Raw genomic sequence first — 23,829 nt, forward strand, 5'->3', positions numbered from 1 at the left:
TCATGGCTAAGTACAAGAAGGTCATAAATGCAACTTTTAAATCAAATTAATTTAAATCAGACCCCATGGATATTAACTGTTATCCACGTACTGTATCTGCAAGGTAGCAAAGGGTTCTGGGCACTCATAAGACTGAGTTGACAGACAGGTATATGCGTACATATGTCTATATATTTAGTAACTCTTTTTGTTCTTTTTTTTTCCCATATCAAAAGACAGAAATGATATTGACAAAGCAGTGCAAAGTAATAAGGCAAGTAATATAATTTTGTGGCATATACAGCAACGTCATAACTGGTAAATGGGAAACAGCTGTACCCTTAGTATTAAAAAGTATATGTGGGAGAAAGGGAAAGAAGCAGATAAAATGAAAAAAAAAAGAAGGGGAAAATGCAGTATAAATAAAAGTGAAAGATGGGCAAAAAGAAAAGAAAGATAATATAGACACAAATAAAAAAAACATAGGGAAAATAGTAATACAGAAGGACTAATGGAAAAGTACTACACAGCAATGACAGAAGAAATGTGAAACTGGTAGAGAAGTCCACGCATAGGGAAAGAGAGAAAAGAAAGGAAAAAGAGAGAGAGAGAGGTAGACAGTAAAACAAGCCAGGCAGGATAAAGAAGGAAAACAGATAAGTACACTGATGGGGTAGGTACACTTTATACCCAAGGGCGGTTATTATGGGGGGTTGGCTTTCTAGCCCATGGGTAGGGTGTAGAGGAGAGATACCAGAACTTTAAAACTCATGACCTGGACTGTGAGGGGAATATCAAACCCAATTAAGAGAAGAAGAAATATTAAAAATATATATCAGAGAAGACATAGATATCTGCATGCTATAGGAGACAGAATTAAAGACACAAGAACTAGAAAAGTGACAAAAAAGGGCTATCCAAGAGGGTGTCAGATCACATGACGAGGGAGGAAAAAAGGGAGTTGCCATTTTATTCACAAGAGGGATATCAGTAGGAGAAGAAAGAGTAAGAAGAAGGATGGTGGTTAATATGTGAGTGGGAGAAATGGAAACTAGGAAACACGTATGCACTAAATGAGGAGAACAAATTCTTTGAAGGATTCTTTGCAGGCTTGAACCAGTCAGTAACCCAGGTTGAAATATAATGTATTGAGAGGAACAAAAAAAAATGCAATGATAAATCTGGCCCTGGGCAGAAAAGCAGGAAGAAAGAGTACAGTGCAAAAAACAAAGGGATTTAATGAAGTGAATTAGTAATGAATGTTGGGTTGACTTATGGAGAGACAGACATGAGAAAGAAAAACAATTCACTTTTACCAGAAGGCAAATAGATCAGGTAAGCAGGCTAGACTGGTTTCTGATGAGATTAGTTTGTGCATAAAAGGTAGTGAAAATAAAAATATTAGACCATGGTCCAGTACTAATGGAAGTAAACAGGAAGTAGAAAGATACCACAATGGTAATGGAAATTGAATACCTCAAAATGGAGAACAGAGGACCAGCAGAGAAAACGTAAGAAGTATTTAGGAGGATCATAACAGAAAACCAAGAAAACAAACTAGAGATGAAAGAACAGTGAATGGATAGGATGAAAGTGGTAATAGGCTGGATAATGCATAAGGCAGATAAATACAGGAAGAACAAAGAGGACAATCTAAGAAGGTGGGAGGAGGATTTAAGACAGATAGAAGGAAGCTAGATAAGACTGAAAGAAACCCTGAGAAAGAATTAGAAGAACTCAGAATCAAAAGCAATATAAAAAAAACCTAAAAAAAATCACATATATCAAAAGAAAAATGGCCGAAAAGAAAGAATTCCGGTGGCTTCAAAGGGAGAAAAAAGGAAATGGTTTAGCATGGAGATTTAAAACAAGAGAAGGAAAAAGATCACCAAGCTTAGAATAAGAAATGGACAAGTACTTAAGCGGGAAGAAGAAAAGGGGTAAGAAATAATAGCTTCTTTCTGGAAATGTACAAAGAAAATATGTACCTGAAAAGTCCCAGAACAATGAACTAGAAAGGAGTGAAGATATCAGAGGGAGAAAAGGATGAACTACATATGCAGATAGAAAGATTAGAAGTTAGACTGGCAATAAAAGAATTAAAGGGAGGCAAAGCAGCAGGCTAGGATGGATACCCGACTGAATTCTACAAACTAGTAAGCACAGAAATAGAAGAGGAGCTAGCAAGGGTATACAGAGTGGGTAGAGAAGAAAGTACACTCCCCAGTTCCATACAGAAAGTAAGAATAATGTTGATACCCAAAGAAAAAGATGAAATAACTTATGTAACAGCATTTAAACCAATATCCCTAATAAACATAGATAGGAAAATACTAGCAATGTCTACATAAAAAAACGAGAAACCCCTTCCCAAATACGTACAGGAAGAGCAAGCTGGTTTTATAAAAGGAAAAATATCAGTGGACATCTGGTAGGAGGTGCTCAGCTTCAATGAACAGCGGGAGGAACTAGGGAACCAAAAAGAAGGAATAATATTGTTTGACATCAAAAAAAATTTGCCTCATTAAAATGGGATTTTATGTTTCAAATTGTGAGGGAAGCATTCAGGAACTGGATAAAAGCAATATATATATATATATATATATATATATATATATATATATATATATATATATATATATATATATATATATATATATATATATATATATATATATATTATATAATACATATATATATATATATATATATATATATATATATATATATATATAATGTCTATATATATATGTATATATATATATATATATATATATATATAGATATAGATATAGATAGATAGATACCCATCAGCAGAGGTAAGGGTAAATGGGAAATACACACAGAGATCTTAATTCTATGCGGCAAAAAACCGGCATGCCCACTATCCCCAAGCTTTTCTCTCATAGTGATGGAAGTCCTGTTCAGTGAGGTAAACGAGGCACTACAAGAATTAAAACTCCAAGTGGGGAATGACTAAGATTCTCTTATTCGCAGATGACTGCAACCTAATAGCAGATGATATAAAGAGAGCAGCAAGCATATGTATGAAGAAATTTGAAACCTTCAACCAAGAGTCAGGGCTTGAGTGCAGCCTAAAGAAAACAGTGTGTGTTAAAATAGAAGCAAGCATAGATCAAGGAGTTGCAAGAATGGGAATAAGCATACCAATCAGGCCAGAAGCAAAATACCTAGGATAAGAGGTGTGTGTGGCTACGGGTTTAACAAGAGAAAAGAAAGACAAGAGCCATATCCACATAACTGGAAGGGAGGGGATAATCAAATGTATCCAAAGCCGCTGTGATGAATTCATATGGGGAGGGAAGAAGGCAAGCATCAATAATGGAAAACTGTGAGCATTCACAAATAAAGTAGGGCTTGGGAATGCCAGCCTTTGAAAGATATGCCAAGCCTACACCATAAACCAATGGTTAAGGATAACAGAAAAGGAACTAGCCAAATACCAGACCAAGAGGAAAAATCAGATGAGGCAGAAAGTAAGAAAAAATCAAGAGAAACTACAAAGGCAAAGACCCTACTTCCACCAACCCAAATAGGACTAAAAGGAATACTAGAGAACACTGTAGATTTAGAGGGATGGATATGGCAATGAGAGGAGGGGAATGAAAAATGGAAAGAAGTAAAAAGAATTACAGAACAGAGTTGCCACAAGCTAGGGAAAATCTTCCAGGAAGATCAAGAAAGAGAGATAACACTGATTAAAGGAGAAAAATATGAAGAAGTATGTAAAAGAATAAAAGGAGGGGGTGGGAAAAAAGAATATAGTAGGATACCCTTTGCAAGTGAGGCTTGCAACAACCTGCTCACCTATCCACAGGAAATCAAAGGCAGATGGAAGTACTTTCAGCAACTTCTGAATGAAGAAAACCTCACAGAAGCTGTACTGCCTCAAACACTGCCTATGATGAAAAAAGAGGAAGAGCTCACCCTAGCAACAAGCTCAGATGAGGTTACAGCAAATATGATTAAGATGTTGGGTGAGTTAGGGGAGTAATGGTTCCTGATGGTACTCATAGCAGTAAAGAGAGAGAGAGAGAGAGAGAGAGGGCATATCCTAGATGACTAGAGAATAAGCATACTAGTGTCAGTGTACAAGAAAAAAGGGAACATCCACAACTGTGGGTTGTCCAGAGGTATCAAAGTCCCATCACACTGCATGGAAGTTCTAGAGTGGGTGATTGATAAATGAATGTGTAGGGTAGTAGAAAGTAAGATGAGAGATGAGAAGTTCAGATTTAGATCAGGATGGAACACACTCAAGCTGATGTTGACAGTGAGACAGATAGTTAATAAGAAGCTAGAGATGAGGAAAGAGTCCAGCTGGGCATTCCTAGACTTGAACATATGACAAGGTCCCAAGAAAGCTGATCTGGGCAGCACTGCAGTCTTTCTCAGTCCCAGAAAGACTGGTAGAATTTGTGGAGGCTATGTACAAAGAACAATGACAAGTACAAAAAGTATTTGGACTCTCTGAGGCCACTTCTGTTAATACTGATGATGGACTACATCAGCAAACAGGTTGGAGGGGACAAAACAATAAAGCTGCTGCATGCAGATAATGTGGCATTACAGGCAGACTCTGAACAAGAACTTTTGCAAAAGATAGGGGAATGGAAATCAAAACTTAAGGCACATGGGATGAAACAAAGTACAGATATAACAGCTGTAATGGCAGCAAATTGAAAAAATCAGAAGAAGGTGGAGATTGAAATTGAGATAGAAGGGAACATTGTAGGACAGTTTAATAGCTTCAGGTATCTGGGAGGAATGGTTGAGGAGAACGTAAGTCTGAATGAGGATATCAAAACTAGAATCTGAGGGGCTTGAAAGAACTAGCATAGAGTAGCAGGAGAAGCTCAAAAGTAAGATGTACAATACAGTGGTGTGAGCAGAGCAGTTGAGTAAGCCAGAGAAGATGAAAATGAGATGCCTAAGATGGGTAGTAGGATGCACACTGTGAAGCAGATAAAGAAATGAGAACATCAGAGCAAAAGCCAACATGGCTCCAATTGCAGGAAAATTCAAAGAGAACAGATTACAGTGCTCTGATCACAAGTGCAGAACAGCAGAATGCAATTTGGTGAAGATTTGGAACAGACAGGAAGAAGGCAAGAGAAAACTAGGACATCCAGCAGAGATGGATGGATGGATTATGCGAGAGAAGACCTGTGAAAAGAAATTAGGCATGTGACACTGAATCAAGAAAGTTAGTGAGGGTTGACACAACATCCCCATCCCATGTAGAAAATGGAAAAAAAGGTGGATTGATGACGATGGTGATGATGATGATGCAGATTACCTCTGCTATTCAAGAAGGTACTGCAGTACATATACTTCTGTGTACACATTATGATACTTTTTTCTGATTCAGCAACCAGCTTAATAGGGTGCTGCATGGTGCTCCATAAAGATGTGCAGTACTATGTATGACTGGCCCTGCATCCGTGCTGAAACAGTATGCGATGGAGAGGCATATGATAATTAGCCATGTGCTCTTTCCATAGGAACCATCTCCAGGAATGCGTATATATATCCCAAGTGATTCGGTGTTCAACAGACAGCCATGAGCATTGTATGGGAATCCTTGGGATGAACCACTAGATACCAGAGATACCATATAATGAAATGTCTTTACAACACTAGCATCACTATGTGGATTGGGGGTATGGAAACACTAGATATCAGGGATAGTCTACACTCAAACGTCTTGATTGCGCTAACAGCACTTTGGGGATTGGGGGGGATTCACTAGACACCAAGTACTACTGTAATTGGCACTGCTGTAATGTCACTGACAGCTTTACGACAAATGGGGGGTAGTGGATTCACTAGCCACCACAGCAGTGCCATAATAGCACTTACAGTATTACGGTGATATGGGAGTGGGATGACAGACTAGCCATCAGGCCATCTTAGAAACAGGCTGCACTTGTGTGTATGGGAGAATTACTTTTTTGTAACCTGTAGACTGGTATGCACTCATTTGCAGACTGAAACAATGCAGGAATTCTATAGATATTGGGACACTTTTATTACAGTTACATAAACAAGGTCTTAAATTTTAAGTGGCTTTCAGAATTAATACATTTTCTGTAGAAATTTAAGACTGCCATTTGTTGATGTCACCTAGATGTAAAATAAAATATCAGAAGCTGAGCTGTTTCACAACCTGAGTTCATAGGTTCATAGATTCATAGGTTGGTACTAGCTATTGGCCCTAGGGCCTATACAAACCTAGCCATAACAATTCCCTGGATATTTCTTCCCACAGTATTTACTTCCCTGGACCCCTCTCTAGCAGGGCAACTGACTTGATCCCTGGGGTGAATTTCCTATCTCCCATCCAATCATCAAGGTTTGTTTTGAAGAGGGCCAAAGAGGCACTCTGTATGACATGTATGGACAATCTATTGCAGAGTCTGGGGAGTCTATGGGTCAGAAACCTATCCCTCCAGCATGTTTTGTTCATTGTGATAACAAGGTTTAGATCCCTGGAGTGTGTGTTTCAGAGGGATTGGGATTTCTTTAAGTTAGCATGCCCAACAGCTCTGGGTTTGACATGGCCTTGTATGTTAAGCAGAGATCGCCTCTGAGTAGATGATATGTGACAGAGCATAGGTGGAGTTTTTTTAGACTATCAGCAGAGGGCATCTGCTTTAGGCCTGTGATTCTTTTAGTGAGGTATTTCTGCAGCCTTTCCAGTTGTTGCAAATGTCTTGAGAGGTACATATCAAATGTGGTGTTGTATTCTATAATGGGTCTAATGAGGGCTGAGTACAGTGGGACAATGACCTCCTTTTTTTTCTTGATGAAAAGCCCTTAGTGATGAGGTGTGCCACATAGAAGTATTTCCTGACTGTTGTGGTGATGTGGTTATTGAAGATGTGACCATTGTCCACCTGTGTCCCTAAGTCTCTTATCACACTTTTGGTGTTTAGTGTACTGCCATCTATGTGATAATTCATGGGTACATGTTTTTTCCCAAAGGGGATAACTATAAATTTCTTGACACTGAGCTTGAGCCCATGGCTTTAGCACCAAGCATCAGTTTCTGTAAGGCCCTTTTGTAGACTATTCACATCATTTGGGGATAAAAAAATGTCTCCCAGTTTGCAGTCATCTGCGAACTTTCTTAGTTAGAGTCCCTTAGTGTTGGCCTGTACTTCAGAGAAGTAGATGCCAAACAAGAGCGGTCCCAGGACTGAACCCTGAGGTATTCCACTAGTTACTTGTCTGCAGCTGGATTTGGAGTTGGCTACTTTTACAGTTATTTCAAGATCTGTATTACTTTTATCTTTGCTCACTCCCTTATAATTCTGGTTTATGGTTAGTAACCTTCTAAGTACCTGTCTAATAGTGAGTCCAAAATAAAGTTGATTTTTGGTCTGCAAAGTCATAGCATTGTCTTCTGACAGTTAAACATGCATTATCTGCTTTAACGTTTGCAGTTTATTCATGCTCTGCTCATTTGTAAAATTTTTGCCAAGTTACTCCAGCAAAATGTAAATACACATTGGGCCAAATTACAAAGAAAGATGAGGACAGCGTAGCACGCAAAAGGACCACAGTCAGAACAACTGTGGCAGATACGATTTCATAACATGCTAAAACAAGAATAAATAATTATCAAGAAACCATTATCCTAGGAGATGTAAACCTAGACTGGCATCTCTGTTCCTCAGAGTTAAATTCCACAGCAATAAATCTCCACGGATTCCAACAGACAATAACTTCCTCTACCAGGATAGGTAACAGCAAACAAAAAGAGAGCATCCTAGACTGGATCCTTATAAACAGTCAAAATCATAACTATGTATCAGGGACCCTACCAAATGACCTCAGTGATCACCTCATCACCTACCTAAAGAAAAACAAGATAACCTACTCGAATCAGCCCATGTATAGATCTGTTAGAAACAGGCAACACTTTGACCTCATAAAATTCCAGACTGAACTCAAATCATATAACTGGGCATCCCTTAAGTTTCTCCCACTAGAAGAGGCAGTATTAAATTTTAATAACACATTTCTAACTATACTTGAGGATAATGCCCCAAAAAGACAAATTAGAATTAAAACAAAAATAACACCCTGGCTAACAAAGGAGACCAAATCCTTAATCAAACTAAGAAACAAAACCTGGAATACATGGCGTACTACCAAGTCCCCCCTCGACCGCATTAAATTCCAACAGCAAAGAAATCTGACCAAAAAAACAATAACCCTAGACAAAAAAAAATTACTACTGCCAACTACAAAACAAACACCAAAACAATCCCCAAAAATTCTGGGTCAGTTTAAACAATCTACTCCACCCAGGTAAAAGCTCAACTCCTATCCCAGAAAAACTATCAGATAAGAGCCCAGAGGAAGTAGCCAATTCCTTTAATTCCTTCTTCACTGACACAATACAATCCCTTGCCAATCAGCTATCTACCAATTGCCCCCAGTTAACAGATATCCCCCAAATGTCCATACCTATCTTTAAATTTCAACCTGTCCCCACTGCCTATATTTGCTCACTACTGAAGAAACTTAAACCAACCACTCTCTCTGCTGACCTTCTCCCATCCGAATATCTACAAAAAGCTGCTGATGTCATAGCTTACCCTATCTCTATTCTTATCAATCGTACCTTGACTGAAGCCAAACTTCCCTCAATATGGAAAATATCCTATGTGATACCACTCCATAAAGGAGGCTCATCGACTGAACTATTAAATTACAGGCCCATAGCCATATTGTCACCTTTGGCCAAAATCATGGAGAAATGTGTGCATCGACAGCTCCTTTACTATCTAACCCAAAACAACCTACTCTCCAGTTCTCAACATGGCTTTAGGCCACACCATAGTACAACCACTGCTCTCCTCTCATTTATTGAAACAATTAATCTCAACCGGAATAACAAAAAAATATCGTCAGCTCTCTTTTTGGACCTATCAAAGGCCTTTGATATGGTGAACCATCAACTACTACACAATACCCTAAAAAATCTCCATCTAGACAACATAACCCTAGATTGGTTTCAAGCCTATCTCCAAGATAGACCGCAAGCTGTACTCTGGCAGAACAGGCTCTCTAGCCTCCTATCTAATACCATAGGAGTTCCTCAAGGTTCCATACTGGGACCTCTCCTCTTTACTGTTTTTACTAATGACCTCTATAAAGCCATCCCAGATGCCACATGCATTCAATATGCTGACGATTCGACGTTAGTCTGTTCTGATTCATCCCCAGTTAATTTACTATCAAAAACCCAATCATGCTTTACAGCAGTTGAAAATTGGCTACTGGGACATCGACTTATTCTGAATCCAAATAAAACCAAACTGTTAATCTTCTACCCCACTCACAAGATCATACCCACACCCTTCCATATCCAATCCAAAAATGGGACAATCATCTCCCCTGACTCCCACACTAAACTCCTAGGAGTGACCATTGACAATAAACTTAAATTTGATATCCATATTAATCAAACTGTTAAAACCGTAAACAAAAACTTGGGTCGCTCTATCGAATAAAATCCTTTCTTACCCCAATAGCAAAAATAGCCACTGCCCGCTCCCATCTCCTCTCCACCCTCTTATATGCTTCCCCTATTTTCACAAATCTTAACACTACTGAATTAAACAAACTTGCATGTTGTTATAATCATATTGCAAGATTTGCAACTGGCACACCCTATAGAACCCATCATTGTACCAACCTACAAAGCCTGGGTTGGATCGAATTCCCCAACCTTCTACAGCAGAGCCAACTCATAGTAGCATTTAAAATTCTTAAACAATCTGACAAAACCCCTGCACTGATAAACTTAATCAAACCTTACAACAATCTCAATAGTTTACGTTCCTCAAACAAACTACTAGCTCAAACGGTAAAATCCAACAACTCAGGGGGTGATGCCCTCTTTGCCAATGCAATAGGAAAAATCTGGAACTCCCTTCCATCCATCCTCACCACCATTTCCTCCATAAAACTCTTCAAAAAGAGACTAAATCACCACCTTCAGATACACTGGCTATGCCAATGTATAAGCCCAGTCTGACTTCAACTAAACAAGTTTTTTTCCTCCTCCCTTTAGGACCAATGACCGTACCACTACCACTTCTCTCTTCTGTCTTCCCTCTTATCCCCTTTTCTATATAATTCCCTAGTCTTATTATCCTATTTAATTCCTGCTACTACTATCCGAAAGGTCTACCTAAAAGGAAAATGTCTGTTATACTATGAGTTTTTGTGTTCTTTTTTGAATATTTTTTTTCTTTATATGTCTTGAGCAATGAGTAGAAATATTCTAAAATGTCTCCTATTCTTGTGTAAAATACTTAAGTGAACATACTGTATTATATCAACATAGTGTATTCTTATTTGCTTATACGTGGAGCTTTTCTCCCCGGGCCTCCGCTGAAAATGGACATGTATCCAGTCGGACTCTCCCGGTTAACAAATGTAAAATAAAATAAATAAATAAATAAATAATTATCTATACAATGTAGGATAATTATGGACCCTGCACATGCATGCCAGATTCCAAAGCACAATGGGTGCTCCCCACATAACATAAAAGTGACAAAGTACTTCATCAACAACTTTCTGAAAGCACTTGGTCAAGACCATGCTTGCTTTATTTTAACAACGCTATATTCCACATAGTCCTACAGTAGACTGTAGAATCTACAAATATTACTTAGAAAAAAAATTCAACCTGCATTTAATGCAGTACAGCAGGCTGAGATACTGCAAGCCATATTAGGTGACAATCTGCAAATGCATCCCAGAAGGCAGCCAGATAGGCATCAAGCCAGTCTACAATTAAGTCAGCCCTCTGAAGAGGAAATAATAGATACAGATTAGCTAGCTGGTGCAGGCTGTGTGCAGGACATTAGCACCCTACATGTATGCTCATAGTCTACAGAGTAACCCGCTACCAATAGAAACAAACATATACCTGAGTCTAAGTATACTGGACTCTGGGACATGTTACCAGCTTATAGGAGACACCATAGAAGTATTCCAGACAACTGCCAGTCACATCCTCTCATATTTCCTGACACCAATGTACACTAATGTGAGTGAATATATCCACTTCCCAATAACAGTCATGGAGCACAGAACTGTCATGCAACATTTCTATGCCATAGCCAACTTCCTCCACATCCTCAGAGGAATAGATTGCACCCATGTTCCATTTAAAACCACAGCTGTACCTTATGCTGCATAGTACATGAATAGAAAGGGATGGCCATCACTCAGTTGTCAGGTGGTGGTGTGCTGAGCAGATGGCCTCATTATTAATATCATGGCAAATCACACTAGCAGTGTGCGTCATGCTGCAAAATGGCAGCAAAGCAGTCTGAGGGCCACTTATCAATGTGGTGAAATCCTCAAGGCACTACTGCTCAGTAAGCAAAAGACTACAGCTTTGATGTAAGCAGACTCTGGACCAGTCAACATTAAGCATGAGGACAATATATGTGTTATCTCCTTCCTGCAAACAGATGATTGCTGTTATCCACTAGACCTTTTTTCTAATGACATCATACTGAGCTCCATCAACCAATTCCAAGGGTACATCCACCTGAGCACACACCATGACACAAAACACAGCGACAGCATGATTCAGATGTCGAGACACTACAGTACACACCAGAAATGGAATCACAGATGATTATCATGTGCGCCATGCTGCACAGCATTTCAACAGCAAAACATGGTGGCTTGGCAGCTGCAAGTGTTGGTGACCTACCCCAAGAACCTCAGATGTTTGATGATGAGATGTTTAACCTGTGAGAAAAAATAGACATGGGTGATGAAATTAGTGGCCATATGTCCTACCTCTGGCAACACAACAACATCTGACACCCATCTTTGGGTCATGGCAAGCCACACATACAAATGTATACAAGCAAAACAGTGAGGCTCACATGCTTCCCCACAACAGCAGCACAGACCACAACCAATGGAAAAAACAGGCCTCTACAATGAACATCATACATAACAGAAGCATAAGGTATACCAATAACAATATGTACACAACACTCAGAGGAAACATCAGTGCAGGAAGTCTGTCTGTAAGGTACATCACCAAAGAAGTCCACACAGGTAAATGTGTGGGATGCAGGAGTTGTGCACAGTGGAAATTGTCACTGGATGGGTAGGCTATCATAATACAGAAAACCAGCATGGAAAGTTACCTATAAATTTGTCACTACCTCAAGAAATCTAGGCCCATGAAGTTTATAAAAATGTACCACAACAAATATACCCCAAAACAGTGGCTGTACACTAACACTGATGCATCACACTGTTTGATGTGTAACAGTGTGTTAGTACACAGTAAAAAGCTAAAAGCAGCATGAGTAATTACAGACAACCCGAGGACCCACCAAAAGAAATTAAACACAAACAAGCATGACGTCCCATGAATGAGAATGTCACACAGAAGGCAATACTTCAAATCACAGGTTATTGCTGCAACATGACTCAGTTACAGCTAATAATAAACTTAAACGTGCAGCATCATTGACAGTGACTACACAACATACACATGAAACATGGAACATGCACCATTGTTGGGAATACAGCAGCATAACATATATATATATATATATATATATATATATATATATATATATAGATATATAGATATATATATACATATACACATATATATAAGCATACATATATATGTGTGTGTATATATATATATATATATATATATATATATATATAGTCCCTCTCAGTTGACCAAGCTTTCAGAAACTCGAACTCCATGTGGTCGAGACCATATGATTGAGTCTTTGAAAACTCAAAGCTTTTGAATGGAGATTGCGGCATGATGAGGATTGGAAAATTTACCCTTTTCCTCACTGTAGTGTGATTCCGGAGTTGGTATATATAATTTACAGGGGGTGTGGGGAGTAAAAATGTAAAAAAGGTAGATTTTGTTTTTGTTTGAGTTTTTCAGAAACTTGATCTTATGATCTCTTCAATACTTTCTAAAAAGTCAGTCATCTGGCATAGATGTATGCATATATATATATATATATATATATATATATATATATATATATATATATATATATATATATATACATGTGTGTGTGTGTGTGTGTGTGTGTGTGTGTGTGTGTGTGTGTGTGTGTGTGTGTGTGTGTGTGCAATCAGTAAGATATTGGAAGGCACATATGTGAAATGCATGTGAGCATGGAGATTGAAAATGGAAGCATGTCCACAGAAGTTCAGTCAGTTCTGATGGTGGGACATGTACAGTGTCATTTTAAAATGCCATACGTAACACAGATACAGAGGCATACTTGTGCATGTGGGAATGGCAGACAACAAGGAAATGTACAATGTAGCAATCAATGCTGGATGACAAAGATAGCATGCTATCACTATGTAAATATGTGTTATATCTTAATTAGCAAGTGATAGAAGCACAAAGTCACATCTAGCATTACTGTCATCAGTATCTATACTAACACATACCATTGACAAATAAGCACTACACATCACAGCATGAAGTTAATCACCTAGGTCAAAAAATTATCAAAAAACCCTGTGGCATCAGACATTTGAAAAACAACCTACAGATTAAATAGTTAGTGGTAAGCACAATGGTCATCATTGCCATAGGGTCAGAATGATAAAACTGGCCATACATTGGATTGACTGTCAGTGTTACTTTAACACATTCTAGGGCACACAAGCTGATGAGTCACACCATGGTAATGACTGCCCCTGCCATGTCCTGAAACACTCAGCCCACATTGCTGTGCTGATGAACTGGATGTGGTGACAATAATGTTTTGGGGCACAGTGTGGGTAGGAGCAATACTGCAATATAACGGTGTGGATGTGACTGCTGGGCTCACAATGGAGTGAGCAACAGCAGATGTACATGCTCATTTCGGTACAGACATTGATACAAGGGCCACATGTGGCTTTAATAAGAGTGGGTCTGCCTTTCAGCAGTACAGCTAATCTGCTTAGTACAGTTAGGGCATGTTACACTTGGTTAGGACTATAGCACTGCTCTAGCACTGCTGTAACAAGGCTTTCAACAGACCATGCAACAGGTAACACACTGCGATGCTGTGCAGCCAGTGCTGCCATAACCTCTCTATATCTGCACTCCTCACCTTCATGTCACACATGCAGCAGGTGCATACTTGATTGGTGACACAGACAAGTGCAATCAGGTCACATCCACAATGTTGCTTTGAAGGTTCTTGTGTATGTAATAGTAGGTGGATGCTCTTTGCTATGCTTTCATGCACATCAGCTAAACTCCCACATGTATTCCAGTGGCAAGCATTGGTCCATCATGAGGAAGAATCACCATAATTACCAAACGCTACATGGGACAGTGGGTCATGCTCATCATCATCATCATCTGTCCACAGTATCTTCCATATCAGAGGGTACACCATGAATCACATGGCTGTCCCCTTCCAGACCAGAAAATGAACCCAGTGCATTGGCCTTTGTGCCATGGGCCATGCTACCATAGTTAGGCACAACAAATCCTACATCAGGATCAGTGTCTAGGCTACTGGAGGAAGCAGGCAGTGGACGTGCTCAAAAAGGGGCAGATGACACATGTCACATACTTTCACAAAAATCCCATGCCGTAGCATAGTACTGAGATCTTGGACAACTATATGACCACAGTGCAAATGATGATACAGACGTACCAAAAAGACATAGCTGTGGGTGGTTCAAGGACTCTGTATAATACAAATATGACATTTAATTTACATATCAAACAAATATGACAGATGAGGTCAATGCAAAACTAAAACCTATCTGACATGTCCTCATGTGATTCCACTGCTGGAGGTGAGGGTTGAAATGCCACTGTCATGTGAAAAGATAGACATACACAATTCATCATAAAGCACATACCACATGTCATGTAGCATTCCACCTGAGGTATACCATACAGCAAATAAGACAGATACATTCCAGATGACAAGGCTGATGTGCAGATTGCAGGTGCCTTATGCAAGTGAACTAGACCACATTAGTCATGAAGGGCACAATGCAATTATCAATAGTGGAATATAGCAAACAGGTTCAAAGCCTTATAATCTGCCATAATGTGGATCCTGTGTTATAACAAGGCACACAAATATTAAAATGTTAGTATACCTTGCAAATATGACAGGATGCAGTGGCACACAAAAGCTGTGGGTCACTCTAATAGGATATGGAGCCACTTATGTAACAAGCAGCGCAAATGTCAGCCAGATGTGCACTGTTTGTCATGTAACCATAGGTACCTGTGTAGGGAACAAGGCAACATGAATATCCAAAATCACAGGTGTACTAAACAGTGATCCGTAATACCTGCTAGATATACAACCTTACCAGGTGTATCTGTGCGTGCAGCTTTCTGGACCGTGACTTGCAATGATGTATCTCTGGGTTAATATGGCAAGCAAATGTCAACATGTGAGTATAACCCACAGCCATATCAGGAGTCAGAGGCAAACAACAACTAGGAGTCACACTAACAGGATACGAAGATGCCTATGTGACAAACAATGCACATTTTCGTCAGATGTACCTGTGTAGAGAACAAGGCAACATGAATATCCAAGATCACAGGTGTACTAAACAGTGATCCGTAATACCAGCCAGATGCACAACCTTACCTGGTTATCTGTACGTGCAGCTTTCTGGCCCATGTCTTGCAGTGATGTATCTGTATGTTAAAATTGCACACAAACTTCAACATGACCAGATAGCACAGTCATGACAGGAGGCAGAGGCACACAACTATGGATCACACTAATAGAATATGGAGACACTTATGTTACATATGTTGCTGCTGTGCAAATGCTGCGGGACCTATCCAATTGAAAACACAGCATCACACATTGCTGAGAATGTTATTTATGTACTGTGCTGGTATGATAACAGGTTATAACAATTAGGTTGTGCATCCACATCAGGAGCACTTTCATGCTCATGACATACTTCAGCTGCTGAAACAAAAATATAACAATATTGTAATAACTGTGAATTAATGTCCTTTAATGATAAATGGTGCGTGCTGCAGTGTTTCTGAATGGAGGACATACCTGCATATCCTCAAACACTTGCTTCGATACCTCCTCTGCGGATCTGACTATCCTGACTTGTGGTATGATGTGAGGTCAAGAACCTGCATATTTCATCTAGGGGAAGCAACGGTGTCCACCTTCAGGGGCATTTATTGCTTTCTCATAACAGCAGAGTCTGTTAGCTACACTGGAGATTGTGTCAGAGTAACACTGCCAACAGACCTCCCTGAATCTATTGGGAGCACCTACAGCATTAATCATGTTTGCCAGGTCCATCAACACTTGTTTCTCCCAGGCAGTATTGCCCATCCATCTAAGACGTTTGCAGCCATGCTGGCACAGAGCCTAAATTATTACATCATTCGCTATGTGTGAGAAATTGTTTCCTCTATTTCTGATTGACATCTGAAGATAGGATGATATGCACATCTTACAGTTTTTATTAAGTCTCACATATTGACATGATAATGTTAAAAGTATATGCTAGTTGAATGGCTTTCGTCACATTCACAATGCATAGCTATGCAAAACAATTCATGTTATGTATGCTACTGTTTTGTACACAAAATCTGAATTCTTAATTCATCTATCAAGCCATTTAACAATTTTGTAAATATGTAGATGTGGGATTTGAACCCATGTTAATGGATATTATAAGTGCCATTCACATAATTAATGTGTCACCAACATAACACTGTAGCAGTACTGTTGCCACAGGTACATCCAAGCATAAATAACATCTGCCTCAAGAATGGAGGATGCTTTTCATATTATCTCAGTGACACACATCCTAAAATATCTTAATGTTATTATATGGTATGCAACACACATACTGGAATTTATACAGAAACAGGGAAGAAAAATGTCAGCATATTCAAATGAATTGCTATGCAGTCATGGCTACATTTCACCACAAGAAATAGTATAAATTCTAAGCAATCCTAATGTTGCTTCTATCAGATTGAATGGAATCACAGATATTACCATATTACCAAGCATCAGAGAGTATCTGTAAATCAGTCACTGAACATATGACATATGGAAATACTGACAAGTCATCAATTTCCTTAAACATATCACAGGTGAGTCAGAAATAACAATGGATATATTTTAATTCCTTCAGTATCCATCATTCACTTGAGCTGTTTCCTTTTTATTCATATGACGGCATATTGAGAAAATGTTCTTTTCATTGATGGAAATTTACCCATATGTATGCATATTGTTTAATACTAGCCCACTCATTTATGTAATAAACAGATTGTAATGCTGACAATTTCAAAAAGCATATGCATAAAAACATGTTTCTGTTGATTTCTAGAGAATAATAACATGGCTATGTGATAATAATATTTTCCACCATAACAAAGCCAGCAAGAGGCAGGTTACCTTTTGAAGTTAGCTGTCAATTAGCTATCCCTTAGCATAAGTACACACAGCTTTTAATTACCATTTGTGCCATACACAATTAATGAGGTTCATTAGTATTCACTGTTTTGGAATCCCATTTGCAAGCATCCAGTTAAGTTATCTAAACTCAACCAATTAATCAATAACTTGAAGTAAGTGTGCTCAGCGCCACTACCTAATAGGTATCATTAAATGGGAATATCTGTAACACATGCCGAATGCCCTGCAGTAGGGTGCTACCATCTTATATGTGCCAACTTTAAAATGCAAAATCGACACATTTACTACTTATACCATTGCTACTTGCAAACTGAGTGGGACCTCAGTTGACATATATTGGAAGGCATTTTTAGCAACTTTCAACTACAATTATGTGGATCGTGACTGAGAAAAGGTTCCAGTGTTTCTGGTTGTCAAAGTGGATGGAGGAGGAGACCAGCCGGGTGCCCACTGTCTATGCTGGAAATGAGCAGAGGCTGGCAAGATGCCCCAGGAACTTCGTTATGATTGATATGGTACTGGATTGCACGAGAACACCACAGACAGACTGAGATCTACTGGTCTGACATGCAGGTTTGCCACTGCTATGATGACCTACATTGGGGGGACACAGACGATCTTTGCCAGAGGATCGCAGAGGTCTGACACCAGCCAGAAAATGCCTAAAGTATGTTATATAAATCCCCATCATAACACCTACGTTACCATATATGTATTTATTAACCATATATGTTTAATGTATTAATGCATTTTGAGGTTGTTTGCAACAAAATTGGGCCAGCGCACACTTTATGCAGGATTGTTGATTAGGACTGTAAAGTAATATGCACTAAACATTATAACTATTACTGCTATTCCATAATGCCTGCTTTTATGATATATGATGAGCTGTAATATCTCTTGGCTCAAATGTTTAAGCAATACAGAAAAGTGAATGCAGCTGTTCAATCTGTTTGTTCAAATCCGATTGCAATCTGTTTTTAAAAAAATATATTGGTGGTGATTCATGAAGTATGGCATATTACACATGGAAGGCCTATGTTTGTCTGGGAACTTATACAGTACAGAGTTTTATACATCTAGCATGGCCAGGGTTCATTAAAACCATCATCAAATCATGACCATGAATGCCTACTCATTACTTAATTATCTGCAAAGCTTCTAGGAACATCTTATGGTATGCTTTGGTATGTGTGAATGCCGAGTATTACATACATTAATGAACTCTACATTGTATAAATCACAAAATTGTTTTATAATACCTGTTTATTCTAATCACCTTCATGAATGTAAGATCAATGCAGGTCAGCATGGCTGAAATATGTTTGAGTGCTATAAATACAATACAAGTACAAAAAGTATAATTCTTATACAGTTTTATGGCTGTAAGTTTACCACTATATGTGGATACATTTCTGAGTCACACAGTTGTACATTAATGCTATCACTGGCTTTTTTTTTAATTTCCTTCTAATGTTTTGTTTTGCAAACTATGACAGTTAAACTCAGTGTGATTTTACTTGCTACTGTTATAAGGCAGATAAATGTATTTTTCATCATTATTCCATAAAGTTTTACAACAATAATGGACATATGATGTCCATTAACTTAAATGGTTACATGACAGCCCCATGTAAATATTCCAACAATATTTGTGGGTCTGGATTTCAGTTTTGCTTATTTTGTATTATATGTTGGTAGTCTGGCATTTGCTATTGAACAGCACACATGAGTGTTATATACTTGGTTGGTGAGTTATGCAGTACAGATTTTTGCACATCTAGCATGGCTGTGGTCATGGCACTTAGGCCGCAGATGGCTAAGCATATCTGTGTTATCTGCAAATTTTCTAGAAACATCATACTTTTTTAAATAATTATGTATTTGTAAAATGCTGGGTAATGCATACACATGTTACCTATACACTTTGAATATTATGTCATAATCCATGCTAGTTTTCATTGACAGTCCTACTTAAATTACATTGAACATAATGTCATTTAATGTCTATTAATGTTTCTAGTACAGACAAATGTTTTAATGCAAGCTATGACATTTGGAACTCTGAAGTGTTATAGTTGTGGGTTACTGCTGTGAGCACTGTGATGACATGTAGTCATGACTGCATAGTTTTGTTGTTCAGATTCAAAGCACATGGCATTACATGTACTTTTTTTTACTTGTCATATAATATACAAACAAAGAGTTACATTTTATTGTGTGCAGTTTTTCCCAACATATTCATATAAGTGAGTTTTTAATGTTTCATCTATCCTTGCAATCACAGCTATGATGGATTAGTTAGGCAGATAGGGTTCTGGTTTATGGTATGAACATGGAAGACAGTTGCAGGTTTCCTCCTTATTGGCTATAGTAATCTTCCTATGTGTGCATTATTGAGAAGGACACAGTAATGACTGAATGTGCAAAATGTGACATTGCATTTTATGTTCAGGCTATATAACAAATAATTCTCAATATTTTCCATGTTCTACTGTTGTACATAGCAGTCCCTGGGTTTCATGAAGCTCGGTGCAAGGATGGTGTTAGCCTTGCGCCAACCGTGCACCGCAGAGATGGTGCAGCAGCACCACATGCATATTAATGAAGGTGCGTTGCCGCAATGTCCACGTGCATAGTAAACGTGCGCAAGTGCAGGGGGCATGTCTAAGTGCTGCATGGAGACGTGGACATGTCAATTGCAGACGTGCAACTTAAAATGCTGACTAGTGCAGCCTGCCTCTAATAATAATCACTCCTGTCAGTGTCCGTGGATACTGAAATGTATGCAAAGCATACAAGACAGTTTTGTGAACACCAAAATAAAAAGTAAACACAAAGGCACATAGCTGAATATTGAGCCCCCGTTCCTCGAACATATGACATTTAAAACCCCGTGCCCGTATTCCATTGTAGTGTTGATTGTTATGCCAAGTGAAAGTGAAACACAGTATGTTAGTGCACCGCTGCCATTTGCTAAGCCCAGCCCAATGGTTAAGGTTGCCACCTGTCCCACTTTGTGAGGGACAGTCCCTCTCTGGGCAGTTGCGTTCTTACCAAAACCATTATAAATGTTAAATGTCCTGCGATTGTAAGACATAATTATTTCCCATATTTTATGCAATAGTTCCATACAATGCTTATTTCTGTATGTAAAATAACTAAATGTTACAAGAAACAGAATAAGCAACTAAACTGCTACAACAATAAGCTTTCATTTAGGCATAAAACTAAAGTACTATCCTTTGTACTGACTGTGGGTATGTGTTGGCCTGTAAAATCTGATGTGCATCCCGAAAATGTCCCATTTTGGTCATTTAAAAGGTGGCAACCCTACCAATGGTCAGAGCATTCACTCAATATCTGCCCATTCTTGGTCCAAGTCATCCTTGTCTGGATGGCCCAAAGATGAACAGGTATTACCCGGGTCTACCTACCATGTCATGAAAGATAAGTATTTGCGCGTACCTATGTGCGTGAAGTACAGCATGTGGAAGATCAAAAATGCTAGGGTCGTCCTCATGACTATATTGGTACCAGAGATATGTAGTGTACGCAATGTGTTCTGTTGACTGTGCCATGGGCCATCAACCAGAGAAGGGAGGGATGGTGTGCTTGGAATATGGGGGTGGGGGGTCACGGGTAATGTAATAATTCGGCAAGGGGAGACTGGGTCGGATGAACAAAAGTTGAACTGGAGGTATACGAGGAAGCAGTGGGTGAATCAGAAAGAAAACCAAAGAACAAACATTCACATCTGCAATACAACCTGACAGACCATACTGTAGAACATAATCCCACAAACATATGAACATTAAAATGTGCGATACACATGTACAGAAACATTACTGGCTCACACCCACATAATGGTCTGGCCTGAACTGAGCCATCCAACCCCAACACACCTGGATACATAATTGAATACCCATCATCCCCTCCACAGCACACCCCCACTTTCCTGAACGTCCACCAAAACCACCCATACTCGGGCTGCTAGCTTGGCGCAGCCATATCTGCACATAGTGACCCCTACTCATATCTAGTAAACAGTGTCACCATAGGCAGTCTCAGGATTGCAAACTATTTATCTCTTGCATGTATAACCCTACCTCATTTTTGTAAAGCCAAATGAATTGAGGTTATTGGTCTCCAAAATTTTTGGATATCCATTATGGGATAAGCATCTGTTCTAAAGATTAGACTTGGTGTCACGACACAATGTCCAGTCCCGTAGACATCTGGACACAAGTTGTATGAGCAGTAGTTGTCCACCACCCTGCTCAGCCTCCAGCCGGTCCTGCAGAACCTACGACCTGGGATTAAACACACGACCATGATGCACATCTCCCCACGTGCATTATCAGGAATATATACCTTTCACGTTTGCATAGCTACACATCACACATACATGCATATAAGTTGTTGTCAAGTATGTGTCCAATTCATAAATATGTATACTTGCAAATGTATACATATGCGTCTCAGAAATATATGAATAGTAACATGTACTATACATATGTACACCACCCAATTGTCACATTTGTTACCAGTACTGTGGAATGGCTGTAGTAAAGTCATATATCCTAATTACCATCCATAGAGAATGTATCACAGATGGTCTAGTGGTAAAAACAGTGACTATGATGTTCCTGTTCCCGGGTCCAAGCCATGCAAGGGCTAATTTTATATGATGGCCACAATAGTGGCAGTCACATATAGGGTGATTAAGGCACTTTAAAGCAGACGTAAGTAGGTTTACCACCTGTCCCACTTTGCGAGGGACAGTCCCTTTTTGGGCAGTTGTGTCCTGACCAAAAATATTAAAATGGCAAATGTCCTGAGATTGTCGGAAATAATTATGTCCCATATTTCATGTAACAGTTGCATAAAATAGTTATTTCTGTATGTAAAATACCTAAATGTTACAAGAAACAGAATAAGCAACTAAACTGCTACAAGAATAAGCTTTCATTTAGGCAAAAAAGTAAAGGTCTATGCTTTGTACTGACTGTGGGTATGTGTCGGCCTGTAAAATCTGATGTGTGTCCCAAAAATGTCCCACTTTGGCCATTTGAAAAGGTGGCAACCCTAGATGTAAGGGGGTACGCAAGCGTGTATGTGTGACAGTAAGTGGCGGTGATTCAACGGTATGGGAAAAGTAAATAAGCAATGCATGTGTATGTACAGACCGATATATTTATATATATATATATATATATATGTATGTGTGTGTGTATGAAGAATGAACATGGTCACAATATAGCAGTCATAACGAATGTGAAGGGAAACAGCAGCTGAACCCCCCCCCCCATAATATTTAGTGCTGTTATATCAGGTTAATTGGCGGTTAAATGGAAAACCACAGCTGAAAAGTGTTGTACTCGCACTTTTTTCAACAGCCCTTATTCTGCCCAGCAACACAATAAACTGTGTCGGCCAGGCCTGACACGAGGACCCTACAGATCACAATCAATGTGATTTACCACTAAGCCACGACAGTTATACCTAACGTCGATGTTATCACAAACATAGCAGACAGCGCAGTCATTCAACAGTATGAACAAAGTAATTAAATCAAATAGATGTGTATGCATGTGTACGTACACACACACACATATATATATATATATATATATATATATATATATATATATATATATATATATATATATATATATAGGGTAACCACTTTGGGCAGTTGTGTCCTGAACAATTAGTGTCAAATGGCAGATGTCCTGAGATTTAATGACAAATATATGTCCTATATTTATGTAATAGTTGCATAAAACAGTTATTCTGTAATTGAAACACCTAAATGTTATAAGAAACTGAATAAGCAACTAAAATGCTACAAGAATAAGCTGTCATTTAGGCATAAAAGTGAGGTTCTGTCCTTTGTACTGGCTGTGGGTATGTGTCGGCCTGCAAAATCTTGAAGTTTGTACCAAATATGTCCCACTTTGTCCATTTGAAAGGGTGGCAACTATATATATATATATATATATATATATATATATATATATATATATATATATATATATATCTACAGAACGAACATGGTAACAAGAAAGCATTCATAATGAATGCGAAGGGAAATAGCAGCGGAACACCTGTATTATCTAGTGCTGACATATCAAGCTGGCCAGAGGTGGCCAAAAGACCTGCATCTCTAACCATAGGTAGAATGCTAACAGTGAGAGTAACCTTGTCCACGTGCTAAATCTGACTTTCAAACAGGTACAGGGCAGTCCCGGTCCCGAGATGGACAAGCCTAAACCCAGATGACCACGTGAGCACCCTGACAAACAAACACACGTATGTACCAGGACTATAGGCT

Source organism: Protopterus annectens, chromosome 10.part0 (assembly GCF_019279795.1).
Source record: "Protopterus annectens isolate FY-2018-M chromosome 10.part0, PAN1.0, whole genome shotgun sequence".
NCBI lineage: Eukaryota > Metazoa > Chordata > Ceratodontiformes > Protopteridae > Protopterus > Protopterus annectens.